Below are 5922 nucleotides of genomic sequence, written 5' to 3'. Positions count from 1 at the left end.
GGGAGCCCCCGGAGCCAGGTCCGGCGCAGGCTGCAGCTGGAGGAGCCCCGACCTCAGGGAGTCGGGCTTAAGGAGAGGGGATCCAACTTCTGTGTCAGCTGGAAAAAAACAGCTACAGTGCAGAAAAGAGGCTTCGTGCTCGGTACGCTTTGTACACTGGAGGTTGGGGGTGGCCGGGGGGCGAGCGATGTTGAGTTCTCAGGAATGTGTAAGGGAGCCCAACGCCTGTGCCACAGCCCCTGTCGCCTTCTACAGCCTGGTTTACTGATGCCTGGTCAACGTCAACAGGAAAGAAGCTTCCAGCCCCCGAGAGAACATACCCAAAATGAGAGGTGATCCCTCTTGCTGCTTCCTCAGAAGAAAAATCTTCCTCTGCACCAAGGGTATTCCCTGGGATGAAGTAGTGGAATAACGGTATTGGAAACGTCCCCCTTTTGTGTCAGAACCTTTGGCTGGGCACTGCTGGCGTTGGGAAGGCAAAACTCTGCTGGAAGTGATGCTCGGAGGACACTGTGCTTGGACCAGATGGCTTTAACCCAGATCTGTCTGTATGTGGCATCCATGATGTAAACACAGGCTCCCAAAACAGCAGCAACTTTAAGGAATGGGTTTCAAAAGCTTTCGCCAGATGTGTGTTTTAAAGTTCCTAAAAAAAAAAAAAAAAAGAGCAACATACATCTTGCTCAAGCAGATATAATCAGTCAGTGAAAACTCCTGGGAACCAAAATGACATAATTGTAAATCCAGTGGAAAGGACTCACCCATGCTAAACCAAAGCAACGCTGCTCATGCCATACTTGCTTTTCTTTGCAGAGGGGATTTTTCTGGAAGGGGAACACAGAGAAGGAGGGAAGAATCCCGAAATGAATACTCATTGTCTGCTCTCTGACCTAGGAGAGGTTTCTGGAGAAATGCAATGTGTTGAAGCGCTGCAGCATCCATCCGTTACGGAAAACCATGGGGTGGCAGTAGCTGCCAAAACACTAGAACTGTACCATCACAGCATACCAGGACTTCCCTCTGAACTGGGGCTGTCTGCTCAAGTCCCACCTCTCTGGTCAAGTTACAAGACAGGCACTTCCTCCACACACAAAAAAAACCCATAAAAAAACCAAACAAACAAAAAAACCACAAACAAACAAAAAAAAACCCCACAAAGCCCACTCCCCAAAATAAAACCCCACAACCCACCCAAAACCTAAATCATCTCAGACTAACGAGAAAGGCATCTTACAGACAAAAACTCAAAAATTTTACAGTTACCCCCATAATGCCAATGTTGTGAAAAAGGCATGTATTATGAGAAGTCTGATGCTTCACACTTCCTCATGCAATAAAAAAAATCCCTATGCTTAAGAAGAATAATCCACCGAAATAATTTTTCCAATTGATATGAAAAGGAACAGTCTTTTCTATAATAGTCCTTCAGGCACAGCAACATGTCCATATTCTACAACATGTCCGTTACTAAATATAATGCTATTAAGTTCTCCCTGTGTCAGTCGTTCTCGTGTTTGCAGCATCAGGCAGATTTCTCAATGAAGGATGAAATTATACCAGACACTGACTTTCTGGAGCCGACATTTTCTTGAATGACAATATTCTACATAGGGAACTGTAGTAACGTTTATGAATTAATTTTCCCCCTACAAGAGACTGACCTGAATTTTTGCAGTCCTCGGTTTCCAATAAAAGTGGAAGCATAAGACATTTATAAGAGAGAAATGCACTTCCTGAATGAGTCTTAACATAAAATATAACTGCAAATGGGGAAAAAAAAAACCAAACCCAAAAACTTTTACACATACTCTCAAACATACTAATGTAAAAGTTAAGTGGAAACATTTCTGTAGCTCAGGATATGGAACTTTCTTTGAAGAACTGAGTGACACTGAGCAATACACAAGCAATTTTCCCTGCTGGATAGGTATTACAAAAGGAAAGGTCCGATGTTACTGTTCTAACTGACAAAGCAATAGAGTAGGTGTGAAGACCGGTATCAGAAACCCAAGCCAAATAAGCATCTTACTAGCAGCAATCATTCTTGCAAGCTTGAGTACTGCAATGCAAAGTCATTGGCTTACTGGCTGTGTAACGACAAGAGGAAGAAACAACAGTTTCTAAGTACCTGAATTGACCATTCTGTCGGTGTATAGAACAGATTTTGAGCAATAATTCATTCTCCACTAACGATTAAAAGTTTAATAATTATGCTTTGCAATGGTTTTGTCTGCCCATTTTGAGTAGTTATGTTTTAGCTGTTGGAAGGAAAACTCCTAGAGGGCAAGAGGCAGAGGTCTCACACAGAGTCTCGCTGACTGAGGCAGGCATATTTTAAATCCAATGCCTTAGCTATTCAGGAAGCAAAGAGATGTCTTCATAGTGTCTGCAGTCTCACAGCAGACTCAATCCCAGTGTATGCAAGCTTGATTAATTCTGACTGCCTCCATTCAGCTAAAGTCAAGTTTTTCTCTCCCAATTTTTTTCAGGCTACTTTGCAGACGAGATTGCCCAAATCTGGACTGAACTGTCTACTGCCATGGAAACAGAACAGTATTCTCGAGAGATAAACACTGCATCTCCTCTGCTTGTTCTTCAGTCTTACTCGTGAAAGTCAGAGGTGCTGGCCTAGATTTCTGCTATAACCTGTAAACTGGACAGTTCCCCTGCCTGGCAGGGAAGGCCAGCTGGGAAATACCACATCCATGGCGGGTAGCATTGTCAGCATTTCCTCCTCAGAGTCAAAGTGCCAGTGAGCATTAGAGTTGTGCAAGGTCATGCTCAGGTAGAGAAGTCTTGGCAGCAAAGCCTAGCTAACTCCCAGTTAGTAGCCTACCTCAGTATAAGTAAAATTTAAATAAGGTTGTAAAACTGCAAGTTGATTTCTTGAGTCTCTGCATGTCTTTGAACAAGTCAACTTCAGTCTTAAGGAGTAAAATTCACCTTGGTCACATTGAGAGTCATACTTGGGTGTTAAAGAACATGCCATGTCCATGCTAATCATGTAAACATTCCAGCAATGTTTGATACCCTTCAGAGCTTTTCCCAATTTGTTTTGAACTGCCATGGTCTAGATGCTCTATACCTTCCTTAAAGGAAAAAAAAAAAAAAGGAGGGGTCTAGGACTAGTTTGGGGAAGGTGTGGTCTCAGGGGCTGCTCTTTCAGATGTGGCTAAGGGGCACTCTCCCCGAGCACACCACCTGGGTCGGGGAAAGCTGGTACAACACAGCCAGTGAGACCCCAGCCCCTGGCTGCGTACCTGTCCTGTGCACGTGGGGTATAAACATAACTGGAGGGATGTGCCTGGATCAGAGGAAACGGGAGCATCAGCAGTCTTGTCTAAGGCCTTGCGTACCTCTTGTGGTAAGAACTCTGGACAGAGGCAGTTGTTGGGTCCTGGACTCAGCTGATCTGCCAACCCCCAGAAACTACAGCAGGGATTGACATTTACCATCTGTGTCCCACAGGAAGGGTGAATACCCTCCTAGCTCTTGCTAATCAGTCTAGCTATGGCAATTTCCCTAAGCTTTTACATATTCACAAGAGAAGGACGGATGCCTCTAAAGGTCTGGAAGACCCTCCTGCTCCTGCAAAATAAGCAGACAGCAAGACTGTAGCAGCACAACAGAGGTGGCCAAAGCAGCACACTCCTGCCAGTGACCAGCTCAGACCTTGCCCCAGCCACCCATGGCTGTTTTTTTGAGAATGGGTTGCTGTAACACCTTCCTCACCACCCTAACACCTTGAAAGCATGCAGCCTAAAACGACCCAAGAGTTTCATACCCCTCCTAAGAAGGTATTTTCACTTCAAGATCACAGTGTGTGTGCCGCAGCATGGGGACAAGCTTACTGCCAGCCTCCTGTGGGAATTCAGCGTGTCAGTTTTGTACCCTTGACCCTTCTACTTCGCTTGCAATTTGGCCATCAGCAGGATTGGCAGGGAGACAAAGTCAATCTGCCATAGCCGTAGTGAGGAGGGCCCTCTAAATACGCAAGGCAGCTGCAGGCAAGGCATGCACCAGGGTGTCCCATATTGCCACTTGATTCCATTCAGGTTCTCATCGGCTTTTTCTCAAGATGGAGGTCAACAGCAACATCTTTCCTATTATATTTTTTCGTAAATGTTGCCTGTCAAAAATGGAAGAAGCATTCCCGTATCACCTAATAATTATTTTTTGTAAAACTTTGCTGCAACTTGGGAGTTGCCTAAACAAAGAAAATCCTCATTGTATTTTAACCCCCTACCTATCTAGAGCTCTACCTTAGCGTTCCTGCTAACCTATGCAGAGATGAAGATTTGCTCTGACTTTTCAATAATCTTTTCATTCTACAAATCATTGGTATTTGCTAAGCAAGTGGCAACCTGAGATGTTTGTGGTTAAAAGTTAGCTGCTTGTATCATTAACATAATATTCCCTGTCTCCCATCCTCAACTCTTTTCTCTCTCTCATACCTTTTCCAACTCAGATTTTCCATTTTCTGAGGCAAGGATTGTATCCCAACATAATAGTTTGCATAGTGTCCAGCTCAGCCCATGACTCAGTTTTTAGGTACTTCAAAGCTAGAAAGCACATTAATGAAATAGCAATTGATGTCCATCCCACCTCAAAACGTCTCAGCAGTAGAATGAGACGCACAGTGGAAGACAAAACGCAAAAAGAGATGCACTGAGAGTGGAGCTGCCATCTTAAAGTGTACCTTAAAGCTTCTCCCACTACTGTGACTGAAACACTGCTACTCCTCCTCCAGAGGAGGTTTAAAATCTAGCAGTATCATAATTAATGTGAGCATTACACTAATCTTGGAAAAAAGACCACTACTTCCCAGGTTCATTTACATTTTTTAATAACTCTTTGGCTTAGTCTTTTAATACTAATTTTGAAAATTGCTTAGGACCTCTATGTATCAGCTCCCATCCTACAGCCACCCAGCCCCTCCCTGAGGCAAACTGCGTTCAAGGGTACAGACGGGCAGAGGCCTGTGGTCAATCATCTCTCCTAAAGGAAAACCATGGCTGTGTCCTGTCCAGGACATTCAGCTTCACAGTACAGAACTGACATAAGGCACTTTCAGTAGCACAAAGAGATGATGCCAGCCTCCACCTACATTTTATTAGATCACTAAATCGACATCTATGATACAAGTTTTGCTTGACGCTTCTGAACATTTTCTATCAGGATAGATATTAGCAACTGGCAATTAAAACTCAGTCTAAACTGAGCGCTGTTATGGTGTTATCATTCTCAGTTGGTTTTTTTTAAGTGTCAAAACCATCTTTTTCCACCTTTAAACTACTCACGGATATGAGTTATGAATGCACAGTCTACATTAACTGCTGCCATCAAATACCCTCTACAGCCCAACAGCGCAAGTCGACCTAACAAGTTATCTATCACAAAGACTGTCTTTGAAGTAAAAGTGCAAAGGAACAGTTTAAAGTCCACGATTATTTGAAACTAATACAGCTACTTTCTTTACTGCTCCTTTCATTTTTTTTGAGAGAAAAATGCAATTAAGCCAAAAAGAATACTAACAAGTTAGTAATCTTGACATAATCCTGACTAGTGTCTAAAGCAACCTTGTGGTCTGCTCCTTCAGGGTGAAAGGCAGTTCATAATTTTATGTGTTATTCATGGCAGTTAATTCACTGAGGAGGAGAGGGAAGGCAGTGCAGAGATTAATACAATAGTAAGTTAACAAGGGGGCTGAAGAAAATTCTCACTTGGTAACAGCACTCTTTCACTATTTGCTGAAAAAAACCTTTCAGTTCATCAGGTTAGAGACAGCCTGATTTAAGTAAAAGAAGGAAAAACAGGAGCAGGAAATAATGGAAGTCCTACATCTTGAACATTGTTGAAGAGAAGTAACGTTTGGCTTGGGAATTACAGTACAGTAACTGTAGACTGAAGGTGGTCTACCTG

Source organism: Eurypyga helias, unplaced genomic scaffold, assembly GCF_000690775.1.
Source record: "Eurypyga helias isolate BGI_N326 unplaced genomic scaffold, ASM69077v1 scaffold8519, whole genome shotgun sequence".
NCBI classification, from domain to species: Eukaryota; Metazoa; Chordata; class Aves; order Eurypygiformes; family Eurypygidae; genus Eurypyga; species Eurypyga helias.
Note: the sequence above shows the minus strand (reverse complement) of the source record.